Consider the following 16,121-nt stretch of genomic DNA (forward strand, 5'->3'; position numbering starts at 1 on the left):
GAGATGATGGTGTGCTCAGAGACAACGCAGGCAGGAGATGATGGTGTGCTGAGAGGTGACGCAGGGGGATATGATGGTGTGCTGAGAGATGACGATGGTTTGCTGAGAGATGGCGCATGTGGGAGATGATGGTGTGCTGAGAGGTGATGCAGAGGGAGATGATGGTGTGCTGAGATGTCGCAGGTGGGAGATGATGGTGTGCTGAGAGATGACACAGGGGTGAGATGATGGTGTACTGAGAGACGCAGGTGGGAGATGATGTTGTGCTGGGAGATGCAGGCAGGAGGGAGATGATGATGCGCTGAGAGATCATGTAGGGGGGAGATGATGGTATGCTGAGAGATTAAACAGGTGGGAGATGATGGTGTGCCGAGAGATGCAGGCAGAAGATGATGATGTGCTGAGAGATGACTAAGGGGGGAATGATGGTGTGTTGAGAGATGATGTAAAACGAAGATGTAGATGATGGTGTGCTGAGAGATGACACGGGGGAGATTATGCTGTGCTGAGAGATGATACAGGGCAGATGATGATGTGCAGAGAGTTGACGATGGTGTGCTGAGAGATGACACAGTTGGGACATGATGGCGTGCTGAGAAATGACAAAGGGGAGAGATTATGGCGTGCTGGGAGATGATGGTGTGCTGAGAGATGCAGATGGAGATGATGGTGTGCTGAGAGACGACGCAGGCGGGAGATGATGGTGTGCTGAGAGATGACACGGGGGAGCTGATGGTGTGCTGAGAGCTGACAATGGTGTGCTGAGAGATGACACAGGTGGGACATGATGGTATACTGAGAGATGACGCAGCGGGGAGATGATGGGGTGCTGGGAGACGCAGGCAGGAGATGATGGTGTGCTGAGAGATGCAGAGGGAGATGGTGGTGTGCTGAGAGATGACGCAGGGGGGTGATGATGTTGTGCTGAGAGATGGCACGGGGGAGATGATGTGTGCTGAGAGATGACGATGGTGTGCTGAGAGTTGAAACAGGTGGGAGATGATGGTGTTTTGAGAGATGCAGGGGTGAGATAATGGTGTGCTCAGAGACAACACAGGTGGGAGATGATGGTGTGCTGAGAGATGACGCAGAGGGAGATGATAGTGTGCTGAGAGATGACGATGGCATGCTGAGAGATGGCGCAGGTGGGAAATGATGGTGTGCTGAGAGATGACACGGGGGAGATGATGATGTACTGAAAGATGCATGCAGGAGATGATGGTATGCTGGGAGATGCCGGCAGGAGATGATGATGTGCTGAGAGATGATGGTGTGCTGAGAGATGACACGGGGGAGATTATGCTGTGCTGAGAGATGATGGTGTGCTGAGAGATGACACGGGGCAGATGATGGTGTGCAGAGAGTTGACGATGGTGTGCTGTGAGATGACACAGTTGGGACATGATGGCGTGCTGAGATATGACACAGGGGAGAGATGATGGCGTGCTGGGAGATGTTGGTGTGCTGAAAGATGCAGAGGGAGATGATGGTGTGCTGAGAGATGACGCGGGGGGTGATGGTGTGCTGAGAGATGACACAGGGTGAGATGATGTGTGCTGAGAGATGACGATGGTGTGCTGGGAGATGACACAGGTGGGAGATGATGATGTACTGAGAGATGCAGGGGGAGATGATGGTGTACTAAGAGATGATACAGGCGGGAGATGATGGTGTGCTGGGAGACACAGGCGGGAGATTATGGTGTATTGAGAACCGCAAGGTGGAGATGATGGTGTGCTCAGAGACAACGCAGGCAGGAGATGATGGTGTGCTGAGAGGTGACGCAGGGGGATATGATGGTGTGCTGAGAGATGACGATGGTTTGCTGAGAGATGGCGCATGTGGGAGATGATGGTGTGCTGAGAGGTGATGCAGAGGGAGATGATGGTGTGCTGAGATGTCGCAGGTGGGAGATGATGGTGTGCTGAGAGATGACACAGGGGTGAGATGATGGTGTACTGAGAGACGCAGGTGGGAGATGATGTTGTGCTGGGAGATGCAGGCAGGAGGGAGATGATGATGCGCTGAGAGATCATGTAGGGGGGAGATGATGGTATGCTGAGAGATTAAACAGGTGGGAGATGATGGTGTGCCGAGAGATGCAGGCAGAAGATGATGATGTGCTGAGAGATGACTAAGGGGGGAATGATGGTGTGTTGAGAGATGATGTAAGACGAAGATGTAGATGATGGTGTGCTGAGAGATGACACGGGGGAGATTATGCTGTGCTGAGAGATGATACAGGGCAGATGATGATGTGCAGAGAGTTGACGATGGTGTGCTGAGAGATGACACAGTTGGGACATGATGGCGTGCTGAGAAATGACAAAGGGGAGAGATTATGGCGTGCTGGGAGATGATGGTGTGCTGAGAGATGCAGATGGAGATGATGGTGTGCTGAGAGACGACGCAGGCGGGAGATGATGGTGTGCTGAGAGATGACACGGGGGAGCTGATGGTGTGCTGAGAGCTGACAATGGTGTGCTGAGAGATGACACAGGTGGGACATGATGGTATACTGAGAGATGACGCAGCGGGGAGATGATGGGGTGCTGGGAGACGCAGGCAGGAGATGATGGTGTGCTGAGAGATGCAGAGGGAGATGGTGGTGTGCTGAGAGATGACGCAGGGGGGTGATGATGTTGTGCTGAGAGATGGCACGGGGGAGATGATGTGTGCTGAGAGATGACGATGGTGTGCTGAGAGTTGAAACAGGTGGGAGATGATGGTGTTTTGAGAGATGCAGGGGTGAGATAATGGTGTGCTCAGAGACAACACAGGTGGGAGATGATGGTGTGCTGAGAGATGACGCAGAGGGAGATGATAGTGTGCTGAGAGATGACGATGGCATGCTGAGAGATGGCGCAGGTGGGAAATGATGGTGTGCTGAGAGATGACACGGGGGAGATGATGATGTACTGAAAGATGCATGCAGGAGATGATGGTATGCTGGGAGATGCCGGCAGGAGATGATGATGTGCTGAGAGATGATGGTGTGCTGAGAGATGACACGGGGGAGATTATGCTGTGCTGAGAGATGATGGTGTGCTGAGAGATGACACGGGGCAGATGATGGTGTGCAGAGAGTTGACGATGGTGTGCTGTGAGATGACACAGTTGGGACATGATGGCGTGCTGAGATATGACACAGGGGAGAGATGATGGCGTGCTGGGAGATGTTGGTGTGCTGAAAGATGCAGAGGGAGATGATGGTGTGCTGAGAGATGACGCGGGGGGTGATGGTGTGCTGAGAGATGACACAGGGTGAGATGATGTGTGCTGAGAGATGACGATGGTGTGCTGGGAGATGACACAGGTGGGAGATGATGATGTACTGAGAGATGCAGGGGGAGATGATGGTGTACTAAGAGATGATACAGGCGGGAGATGATGGTGTGCTGGGAGACACAGGCGGGAGATTATGGTGTATTGAGAACCGCAAGGTGGAGATGATGGTGTGCTCAGAGACAACGCAGGCAGGAGATGATGGTGTGCTGAGAGGTGACGCAGGGGGATATGATGGTGTGCTGAGAGATGACGATGGTTTGCTGAGAGATGGCGCATGTGGGAGATGATGGTGTGCTGAGAGGTGATGCAGAGGGAGATGATGGTGTGCTGAGATGTCGCAGGTGGGAGATGATGTGTGCTGAGAGATGACACAGGGGTGAGATGATGGTGTACTGAGAGACGCAGGTGGGAGATGATGGTGTGCTGGGAGATGCAGGCAGGAGGGAGATGATGATGCGCTGAGAGATCATGTAGGGGGGAGATGATGGTATGCTGAGAGATTAAACAGGTGGGAGATGATGGTGTGCTGAGAGATGCAGGCAGAAGATGATGATGTGCTGAGAGATGACTAAGGGGGGAATGATGGTGTGTTGAGAGATGATGTAAGATGTAGATGATGGTGTGCTGAGAGATGACACGGGGGAGATTATGCTGTGCTGAGAGATGATACGGGGCAGATGATGATGTGCAGAGAGTTGACGATGGTGTGCTGAGAGATGACACAGTTGGGACATGATGGCGTGCTGAGAAATGACAAAGGGGAGAGATTATGGCGTGCTGGGAGATGATGGTGTGCTGAGAGATGCAGATGGAGATGATGGTGTGCTGAGAGACGACGCAGGCGGGAGATGATGGTGTGCTGAGAGATGACACGGGGGAGCTGATGGTGTGCTGAGAGCTGACAATGGTGTGCTGAGAGATGACACAGGTGGGACATGATGGTATACTGAGAGATGACGCAGCGGGGAGATGATGGGGTACTGGGAGACGCAGGCAGGAGATGATGGTGTGCTGAGAGATGCAGAGGGAGATGATGGTGTGCTGAGAGATGACGCAGGGGGGTGATGATGTTGTGCTGAGAGATGGCACGGGGGAGATGATGTGTGCTGAGAGATGACGATGGTGTGCTGAGAGTTGAAACAGGTGGGAGATGATGGTGTTTTGAGAGATGCAGGGGTGAGATAATGGTGTGCTCAGAGACAACACAGGTGGGAGATGATGGTGTGCTGAGAGATGACGCAGAGGGAGATGATAGTGTGCTGAGAGATGACGATGGCGTGCTGAGAGATGGCGCAGGTGGGAAATGATGGTGTGCTGAGAGATGACACGGGGGAGATGATGATGTACTGAAAGATGCATGCAGGAGATGATGGTATGCTGGGAGATGCCGGCAGGAGATGATGATGTGCTGAGAGATGATGGTGTGCTGAGAGATGACACGGGGGAGATTATGCTGTGCTGAGAGATGATGGTGTGCTGAGAGATGACACGGGGCAGATGATGGTGTGCAGAGAGTTGACGATGGTGTGCTGAGAGATGACACAGTTGGGACATGATGGCGTGCTGAGAAATGACAAAGGGGAGAGATGATGGCGTGCTGGGAGATGCAGGTGGGAGATCATGGTATGCTGAGAGATGCAGAGGGAGATGATGGTGTGCTGAGAGATGACGCGGGGGGTGATGGTGTGCTGAGAGATGACACGGGGTGAGATGATGTGTGCTGAGAGATGACGATGATGTGCTGGGAGTTGAAACAGGTGAGAGATGATGGTGTTTTGAGAGATGCAGGGGTGAGATAATGGTGTGCTCAGAGACAACACAGGTGGGAGATGATGGTGTGCTGAGAGATGACGCAGAGGGAGATGATAGTGTGCTGAGAGATGACGATGGCGTGCTGAGAGATGGCGCAGGTGGGAAATGATGGTGTGCTGAGAGATGACACGGGGGAGATGATGATGTACTGAAAGATGCATGCAGGAGATGATGGTATGCTGGGAGATGCCGGCAGGAGATGATGATGTGCTGAGAGATGATGGTGTGCTGAGAGATGACACGGGGGAGATTATGCTGTGCTGAGAGATGATGGTGTGCTGAGAGATGACACGGGGCAGATGATGGTGTGCAGAGAGTTGACGATGGTGTGCTGAGAGATGACACAGTTGGGACATGATGGCGTGCTGAGAAATGACAAAGGGGAGAGATGATGGCGTGCTGGGAGATGCAGGTGGGAGATCATGGTATGCTAAGAGATGCAGAGGGAGATGATGGTGTGCTGAGAGATGACGCGGGGGGTGATGGTGTGCTGAGAGATGACACGGGGTGAGATGATGTGTGCTGAGAGATGACGATGGTGTGCTGGGAGATGACACAGGCAGGAGATGATGGTGTGCTGAGAGGTGACGCAGGGGGAGATGATGGTGTGCTGAGAGATGACGATGGTTTGCTGAGAGATGGCGCATGTGGGAGATGATGGTGTGCTGAGAGATGAGGCAGGGGAGAGATGATGGTGTACTGAGAGACGCAGGTGGGAGATGGTGGTGTGCTGGAAGATGCAGGCAGGATATGATGGTGTTCTGAGAGGAGCAGGTGGAATCAGTGGCTGATCTAGACTTCTCTTTTAGGGGGGGTGGGGTTTCAAGAATTAATACTGACTCCTCCCCTCTCTACTCATTGCTTCTCCCACTTACAGTCCAGCCCCCATCCCGTCTAAAATGGCTAAACTCTCGTTTGGAAGCCCAAAGTGCAGAGTTTCTACACCTTTTTTCTCGCACCTCAGGAGGCTGCGAGAAAAAATGTGAGCTCTACAGCCGCTGGGCACCAGAACGGCAGAACAATTTAATTGCTGCCGTCGGGTGCTCTCTAGTGGTGGCCGTGCAAAAAAAAAACAATTGAATCAGCCCCTACTTATCAGTATTGACATTTACATGACTTTCTAGATAAGCTTTCCCAGGAGTTTGCATTGGAACCAGGGAATTCCACAGAATAGGACCCACGTGAGCACAATTACAAGTCACCGTGCAAGTGCCAGCACTCCTGTGCAGTTACATACCCCTGCAGGTTCGGCATGCCACTGCAATACCACATTTGTGTAGTTACCTACTCTAAACATTAGTGCTAAGACATTTCTAATCATTAAAGGGAAATCCATTTATTTATTTTTACCAGCGAACACTGTGTCAGTTAAATATTCTCACTATAAACAGTATGAGAGCAAAGGATACAATACAAGAATACAATCACTTTCTTGAAATGCAATTCTATTTACTAGAAAATATAACCAAGATAATAGAATCCTTAGTTTCACAACACATTGTATTCAATGCAGGAACCACATGGAGTCCAAAATTGTTCCACCATAAAGGGCTAGTACAGGCATTCCCAACCACGGTCCTCAAGGCACACCAACAGTGCAGGTTTTAGTGATATCCAGGCTGCAGCACAGATGATTAAATCAAAATAACTGAGCTACTAATTAAGTCACCTGTGCTGAAGCCTGGATATCACTAAAACCTGCACTGTTAGTGTGCCTTGAGGACCGTGGTTGGGAATGCCTGGGCTAGTAGTTCATCATGGTACACTGCAGATATTGTACATAGCACATTAGATAGTCAATGATGGGGCCTATTCAGTTCTCCATCTGGTCTTAATACACATGATATTCAGACTTCTTATCCTGCCTGAAACTGATGCATGCTGTCCTGCTCCTTTCATGGAAAGAACCCTCTACCATGCTGTCCTGCTCCAGCACCTGTGATGGCCATCTTTGGAGAGTGCAATACATCATGGGATTTGTAGTTTATCGTTGATTGCTCAGAGTTTGATCAGTAAAAAAGATAAACGACAATCCCATGCCAGCCATTTTCTCTTCTTGCTCCAATTGCGACTATATTAGGATGGAGCAATGCATCATAGAATTTGTAGTTTATCTTTCACTGCTCAGAGTGTGAAGCAGTAAAAAACTACAAATCCCATGCCATCCATGGCACCACACTCTGTCAGCCACTCGCTGTCGCCCGCAGTTCCCGCCGACTTCTGCCGCACCGCCGCCAGCAGAAATAGTTAGAGGGCGGTTTGGGGCTGCAGATTACCGGGGGAGATTGCCCTTTTTGCCCCCCTGTAAATCCCCCACTAGGTGGAAGATGATGGTGTGCTGAGAGACGATGCAGGGGGGAGATTATGGTTTGCTGAGAGATCACGCAGGGGGGGAGATGATGGTGTGCTGAGAGATGACGATGGTGTGCTGAGAGATGACACAGGTGGTAGATGATGGTGTGCTGAGAGATGCTGGCGGAAGATGATGGTGTGCTGAGAGATGATGCAGGGGAAATGATGGTGTGCTAAGAGATGACGATGGTGTACTGAGAGATGACGCAGATGGGAGATGATGGTGTGCTGAGAGATGACACAGGGGTTAGATGATGGCGTGCTGGGAGATGCAGGTGGGAGATGATGGTGTGCTGAAAGACGATGCAGGCGGGAGATGGTGGTGTGCTGAGAGATGCAGGGGAGATGATGGTGTGCAGAGATGACAAAGGAGGGAGATGATGCTGTGCTGTAATACAAAGCAGGGTAAAGATGATGGTGAGCTGACAGACGATGCAGCGGGGAGATGATGGTGTGCTGGGAGATGCAGGGGTGAGATGATGGTGTGCTGGGAGATGTAGGGGGGAGATGATGGTGTGGTGGGAGACACAAGTGGGAGATGATTGTGTGCTGGATGATGCAGGTGGGAGATGATGGTGTGCTGAGAGACGATGCAGGGGGAGAGATGATGCTGTGCTGAGAGATGACGAAGAAGGGAGATGATGGTGAGCTGACAGACGATGCAGGGGGGAGATGATGGTGTGCTGGGAGATGTAGGGGGGAGATGATGGTGTGGTGGGAGACACAAGCGGGAGATGATTGTGTGCTGGATGATGCAGGTGGGAGATGATGGTGTGCTGAGAGACGATGCAGGGGGAGAGATGATGCTGTGCTGAGAGATGACGAAGGAGGGAGATGATGGTGAGCTGACAGACGATGCAGGGGGGAGATGATGGTGTGCTGGGAGATGCAGGGGTGAGATTATGGTGTGCTGGGAGATGTAGGGGGGAGATGATGGTGTGGTGGGAGACACAGGCAGGAGATGATTGTGTGCTGGGAGATGCAGAGGGAGAGATGATGCTGTGCTGAGAGATGACGAAGGAGGGAGATGATGGCGTGCTGCTGGGAGACGCAGGCGGGAGATGATGGTGTGCTGAGAGACGATGCAGGCGAGAGATGATGGTGTGCTGAGAGACAACGCAGATGGGAGATGATAGTGTGTGAGAGCAGGGACAAACTGGGGCTGCGATGAATCAGGGCACGCGCTTGTTAAAGAGGGCTTGCGGACACTGCTCATGGGGGCGTGCAGCTATTCAAGGGGGAGTGGACTCGCGGCATGTCCCCATATTTCTTAGCAATGGGCACTTCGGGCCGCAGGGGGGACAAACCAGAGAGCCGGACACTGCACTGCGCGCGGCCTTCCCGGCTCTCTGTGTGACCAGACTGGCCCATCAGTGCTTCTAGCATTTGCCAGAAATGCCAGATGGGCAGTCTGGCCCTGGCTGAGAGACTCGGGGGAGATGATGATATGCTGAGAGAAGCAGGGGGTAGATGATGGTGTGCTCAGAGACAACGCAGGTGAGATGACGATGGTGTGCTGAAAGATTATGTAGGCAGGAGATGATGGTGTGCTGAGAGATGACGCAAGGGGTAAATGATGTGTGCTGAGAGACGCAGGCAGGAGATCATGGTGTGCTAGGAGACATAGGTGGGAGATGATGGTGTGCTGAGAGATGTAGGAGGAGATGATGGTGTGCAGGGAGATGCAGGCAGAAGATAATGGTGTGCTGAGAGACGCAGGCGGGAGGTGATGGTGTGCTGAGAGATGCAGGGGGTGATGATGGTGTGCTGGGAGATGTAGGGGGGAGATGATGGTGTGCTGAGAAACGCAGACGGGAGGTGATGGTGTGCTGAGAGACGATGCAGGGGGGAGATGATGGTGTGCTGAGAGATGCAGGCGGGAGGTGATGGTGTGCTGGTAGACGCATGGGGGAGATGATGGTGTGCTGAGAGACGCAGGGGGGAGATGATGGTGTGCTGAGAGACGCAGGCGGGACGTGATGGTGTGCTTGAAGACAAAGGCGGGAGGTGATGGTGTGCTGGGAGATGCAGGCGGGAGGTGATGGTGTGCTGGAAGACGCAGGCGGGAGGTGATGGTGTGCTTGAAGACACAGGCGGGAGGTGATGGTGTGCTGGGAGATGCAGGCGGGAGGTGATGGTGTGCTGGGAGACGACGGCGGGAGGTGATGGTGTGCTGGAAGACGCAGGCGGGAGGTGATGGTGTGCTGGGAGAAGCAGGCGGGAGGTGATGGTGTGCTGGGAGACAACGGCGGGAGGTGATGGTGTGCTGGGAGACAATGAAAATAGAGATCTTGCTACTTTTCAAAAGAGAACTGGCATCCAATACCAATTTACAGTTGCCTGCACACCTATGATAATTGGCATGAGTGAGAGGGCATTCGTTGAGAAAGCACTAACTATGGGCCTGATTCATTACGGATCGCTATTGAGGCTGAGATAGCGATGTTCACAAATCTGTTTTTGCTAAAATTCTCATGTGAAAAGCCGCCCAGAAACGATAAAAAACGCCCACCGATGCATTCACAAATCTGTGTAGACATTAGCAAATTTGCAATGCATACGCAAAAAAGGACACCATGGGCCCTCATTCCGAGTTGTTCGCTCGCAAGCTGCTTTTAGCAGCATTGCACACGCTAAGCCGCCGCCTACTGGGAGTGAATCTTAGCTTATCAAAATTGCGAACGAAATGTTCTCAAATTTGCGAATAGAAATTACTTTGCAGTTTCTGAGTAGCTCGAGACTTACTCTTCCAGTGCGATCAGTTCAGTGCTTGTTGTTCCTGGTTTGACGTCACAAACACACCCAGCGTTCACCCAGACACTCCTCCGTTTCTCCAGCCACTCCCGCGTTTTTCCCAGAAACGGTAGCGTTTTTTCACACACTCCCATAAAACGGCCAGTTTCCGCCCAGAAACATCCACTTCCTGTCAATCACACTCCGATCTCCAGAACGAAGAAAAAAACTCGTAATGCCGTGAGTAAAATACCTAACTACATAGCAAATTTACTTGGCGCAGTCGCAGTGCGAACATTGCGCATGCGCAGTTAGTGGAAAATCGCTGCGATGCGAAGAAAATTACCGAGCGAACAACTCGGAATGACCACCCATGGGGGTAATTCCAAGTTGATAGCAGCAGGATTTTTGATAGCAATTGGGCAAAACCATGTGCACTGCAGGGGAGGCAGATATAACATGTGCAGAGAGAGTTAGATTTGGGTGGGGTGTGTTCAATCTGCAATCTAATTTGCAGTGTAAAAATAAAGCAGCCAGTATTTACCCTGCACAGAAACAAAATAACCCACCCAAATCTAACTCTTTCTGCAAATGTTATATCTCCCTCCCCTGCAGTGCACATGGTTTTGCCCAATTGCTATCAAAAATCCTGCTGCGATCAACTTGGAATTACCCCCTATCAACATTTGCGGCTGTCCCCAGCAATACTCAAATCAGTGAGAATGAGGTTGCACCTGGCACCATGTTTTTGAACGCACTGTTCACAGATGACGTCAGATACACGCCCTGAAAATGGCCATGACACACCTGTGTTTTCCCAATCACTCCACACAAACGCCATGTTACCTTACCACCCACAAACGGTCACTCCCTGTCAATAAAAATGCATTCACTTTACAATTAGGCTGCATATGCAAGGCGATCGCATTTTGTCCTTTGTGCATGCACATTCTGCCGATAATCGCTTACTGGTAATGAATCAGGCGCTATGTTAAGTGATGCAGGTCTGGATAAAAGATTCTGGGCAAAAGCAGCTACCTCCAGTTGTAAAGCACAACGAATTTGCTGCGTTATATAAGAAACTGTTAATAAATAAATACCTCAAAAACCAAGCCCCTACAGTGGCAGTGAAAAATTAACCACAACTGAAGGCACAATCTAGTAAAAAGGCAAGCGTCAATTTATGTATATGGATTAGAGATGTGGACCGGAAATTTTTCGGGTTTTGTGTTTTGGTTTTGGATTCGGTTCCTTGGCCGTGTTTTGGATTCAGACGCGTTTTGGCAAAACCTCCCTGAAAATTTTTTGGCGGATTTGGGTGTGTTTTGGATTCGGGTGTTTTTTTTTCAAAAACCCCTCAAGAACAGCTTAAATCATAGAATTTGGGGGGTAATTTTGATCCTATAGTATTATTAACCTCTATAACCATAATTTCCACTCATTTCCAGTCTATTCTGAACACCTCACACCTCACAATATTATTTTTAGTCCTAAAATTTGCACCGAGGTCGCTGGATGACTAAGCTAAGTGACCCAAGTGGGCGGCACAAACACCTGACCCATCTAGGAGTGGCACTGCAGTGTCAGACAGGATGGCACTTAAAAAAATTGGCCCCAAATAGCAAGAAAAGTGAAAAAGAGGTGCACTGTGGTCGCTGGACGGCTAAGCTAAGCGACACAAACACCTCAATATCACAGGAATTATTCATTCTAAATAATCAATGGTATTATTGGTCCAAATCACTCGAAGAAAATGACAAAATCACTGGAATCATTTGGCAAGATCACTGTAATTAATAATGAATTATAAATCACTGATATTAATTGGTAAAATCTCGCTATCACCTGCCTAGAGAAGTGGAACCTAGATGGTATTTGATACCGGGGACACACTACCTCAAGAAATTCTCTAAGTGCCTGTGAACTAACGCCGGATACCGGACGCACGTCTAACACCAACACAGCTGCCAAGACCTGAGTTATCCGCTTTGCAGCAGGATGACTGCTGTGATAATTCATCTTCCTCGCAAAGGACTGTTGGACAGTCAATTGCTTACTGGAATTAGTACAAGTGGTCTTCCGACTTCCCCTCTGGGATGATGATCGACTCCCAGCAGCAACAACAGCAGCAGCGCCAGCAGCAGTAGATGTTACACTCAAGGATCCATCGGAGGAATCCCAGTAAGGAGAGGACTCGTCAGACTTGCCAGTGACATGGCCTGCAGGACTATTGGCATTCCTGTCTAAGGAGGAAATTGACACTGAGGGAGTTGGTGGTGTGGTTTGCAGGAGCTTGGGTACAAGAGGAAGGGATTTAGTTGTCAGTGGACTGCTTCCGCTGTCACCCAAAGTTTTTGAACTTGTCAATGACTTCTGATGAATGCGCTCCAGGTGACGAATAAGGGAGGATGTTCCTAGGTGGTTAACGTCCTTACCCCTATTATTACAGCTTGACAAAGGCTTGATTATTACCCCTTGATTACGGCTTGACACCTGTTGTCCGCATTTCTGTTAAAATAATTCCACACCGAAGAGGTGATTTTTTTTGTAATTTGACCAGGCATGTCAATGGCCATATTCATCCCACGGACAACAGGTGTCTCCCCGGGTGCCTGACTTAAACAAACCACCTCACCATCAGAATCATCCTTGTCAATTTCCTTCTCAGCGCCAGCAACACCCATATCCTCATCCTGGTGTACTTCAACAGTGACATCTTCAATTTGACTATCAGGAACTGGACTGTGGGTGCTCCTTCCAGCACTTCCAGGGGGCGCACAAATGGTGGAAGGAGCCACCTCTTCCCGTCCAGTGTTGGGAAGGTCAGGCATCGCAACCGACACAATTGGACTCTCCTTGGGGATTTGTGATTTAGAAGAACGCACAGTTCTTTGCTGTGCTTTTGCCATCTTAACTCTCTTCAGTTTTCCAGCGGGAGGATGAGTGCTTCCATTCTCATGTGAATCTGAACCACTAGCCATGAACATAGGCCAGGGCCTCAGCCGTTCCTTGCCACTCCGGGTTGTAAATGGCACATTGGCAAGTTTACGCTTCTCCTCAGACGCTTTTAATTTAGATTTTTGGATTTTACATGCTCTCTACTATGACAATGGGCATCGGCCTTGGCAGACGACGTTGATGGCATTGAATCGTCTCTGCCATGACTAGTGGCAGCAGCTTCAGCAATAGGTGGAAGTGGATCTTGATCTTTCCCTATTTCACCCTCCACATTTTTGTTCTCCATTTTTTAATGTGTGGAATTATATGCCAGTAATATTATTATATCAATAGCAATGGCCTACTGTACTGTACAACTATATACTGTTGGTCACCAAAATGCTGCACTGTACTACTATATATACTGCTCACAAAAATGCAGCACAGATATAGAATGGATACTTGCAGTGACACGGAGCTGCAAGATACAGCAATGGCCTACTGTACTGTACAACTATATACTGTTGGTCACCAAAATGCTGCACTGTACTACTATATATACTGCTCACAAAAATGCAGCACAGATATGGAATGGATACTTGCAGTGACACAGAGCTGCAAGATACAGCAATGGCCTACTGTACTGTACAACTATATACTGTTGGGTCACCAAAATGCTGCACTGTACTACTATATATACTGCTCACAAAAATGCAGCACAGATATGGAATGGATACTTGCAGTGACACAGAGCTGCAAGATACAGCAATGGCCTACTGTACTGTACAAGTATATACTGTTGGTCACCAAAATGCAGCACACTGAGCACAGATATTTGCAGCACACTGAGCACAGATATGGAGCTTTTCAGGCAGAGAACGTAGATATTTGCAGCACACTGAGCACAGATATTTGCAGCACACTGAGCAGAGATATTTTCAGCACACTGAGCACAGATATGGAGCTTTTCAGGGATTGAACATAGCCACGTCCTCTCCGTTCAATCTCCAATGCACGAGTGAAAATGGCAGCGACGCGCGGCTCTTTATATAGAATACGAATCTCGCGAGAATCCGACAGCGGGATGATGACGTTCGCCCGCGTTCGGGTTAACCGAGCAAGGCGGGAAGAACCGAGGTCATGTAAAATAGGTGAAGTTCGGGGGGGGGGGGTGTTCGGAACTCGACAAACCGAACCCGCTCATCTCTAATATGGATGTATAGCAAATGCCTATGGCCCTTATTCCGAGTTGTTCGCTCGCTAGCTGCTTTTAGCAGCATTGCACAAGCTAGGCTGCCGCCCTCTGGGAGTGTATCTTAGCTTAGCAGAATAGCAAACGAAAGATTAGCAGAACTGCTACTAAATAATTCCTTGCAGTTTCTGAGTAGCTCCAGACCTACTCCTAGATTGCGATAACCTCAGTCCGTTTAGTTCTTGGTTTGATGTCACAAACACGCCCTGCATTCGGTCAGCCACTCCCCCGTTTCTCCAGCCACTCCTGCGTTTTTACCTGGCACGCCTGCGTTTTTTTAGCACACTCCCTGAAAACGGCCAGTTTCCGCCCAGAAACACCCACTTCCTGTTAATCACACTACGATCACTCGAGCGTTGAAAAAACGTCGCTCGAGCTTGTGTAAATCTCCAAAGTTTTGTGTTAAATTACTTAGCGCATGTGCGCTGCGTACCATGCGCATGTGCATTTTCCACCTAATCGCTGCGTTGCGAAAAACGGCAACGAGCGAACAACTCGGAATGACCACCTATCTCCCTAAAGAAAGAAGATTTACAGTAGCGCCCAAGTCTATCTTCTGTATTATGCTTGGATAATGTTAACAAAGCACAGGATACATGGAGTTGTGTGATGCTAGACATGTCAACAGCTGGAAATCAAGCATTGACTATGGGGAGTGCTCTAGGGTACTGGTAATTCCACTGTACTGCCAATATAATCTCACTATGATCTGGCCCACTGGCCCAATACAATAGTATGAGGACCTAAATTCATCAAGCTCTGAAAATAATATAAGGAAGAGAGTGTATAGAAAACATACACATTTAATAAATATACATGTACACCAGAAACATATTACCACGCCTCTACGTGTCTAGAAGTAAAGTCTAGCCTGAGGGTTATTGGTAATTAATAATAATATTATTTACCTGTCTTGGGTGAACTATTCCTGACGCTCTATCTTCAGAAGCCTAGAAATGTAGTTTGCTCCGCTGATGATCTCACAATTCAATCATGGAGATGGTCCACCTGAAAAAAAAGATAGAGGCGTGATAATATATATATAGACATGCATATTTATTATTACTGCTTCTTTATTTCGAGCGAAGCGAGCCATGAGAGGGGACACGGTGCACTAATTGGGGTTCTCGGTCACTTTACGATGAAAACGACACCAAAAAAAGAAAAAAACCTCTGTCTACCTTTTTCCATGTCAACCTTTTCCATGTCACCCTAATGACCGTGTCGACCTATTTCAGGTGTCGACCTAGTCACTGTCGACCAATAGTGGCCGACCTAATGACTGTCGATCTAGTTAGGGTCGACCCAATGAACCACATCCACCACAAATACTGGGAGGACTTTAATTTGAGGAAAATCACTTGCTTGTTATCATTTTTTCCACCATTAATAAAAAGGTACAAAATCATCCATTTGATACCTTTTAAACACCTCCAGTACAGTACATTCCTTATGGCCACTAACAGCCATCTATAGGGTCCTGCTATCATAGTTGTGATTTGTTTGCAGTGTAGGGCTGGTTTCTTCACTTTTTCTTGCACTTCTCCTGGTCACTTTCTTTGTGCAATCTGGCTACGACTACCGCAAACTTCATTTGTGTGATGTATGCGAGTTTCAGTATACAAGTTCACTTCCCAAACTCGCTTCTAATTGTATTGACCCCTAAGTGTTGTTAGATGTATATACAATATTATTTTTTCACATGATTGATTACACATGAGCAGGCCCAGCATCAGGGGGGTGCTGC

This window comes from Pseudophryne corroboree, chromosome 6 (assembly GCF_028390025.1).
Source record: "Pseudophryne corroboree isolate aPseCor3 chromosome 6, aPseCor3.hap2, whole genome shotgun sequence".
NCBI classification, from domain to species: domain Eukaryota; kingdom Metazoa; phylum Chordata; class Amphibia; order Anura; family Myobatrachidae; genus Pseudophryne; species Pseudophryne corroboree.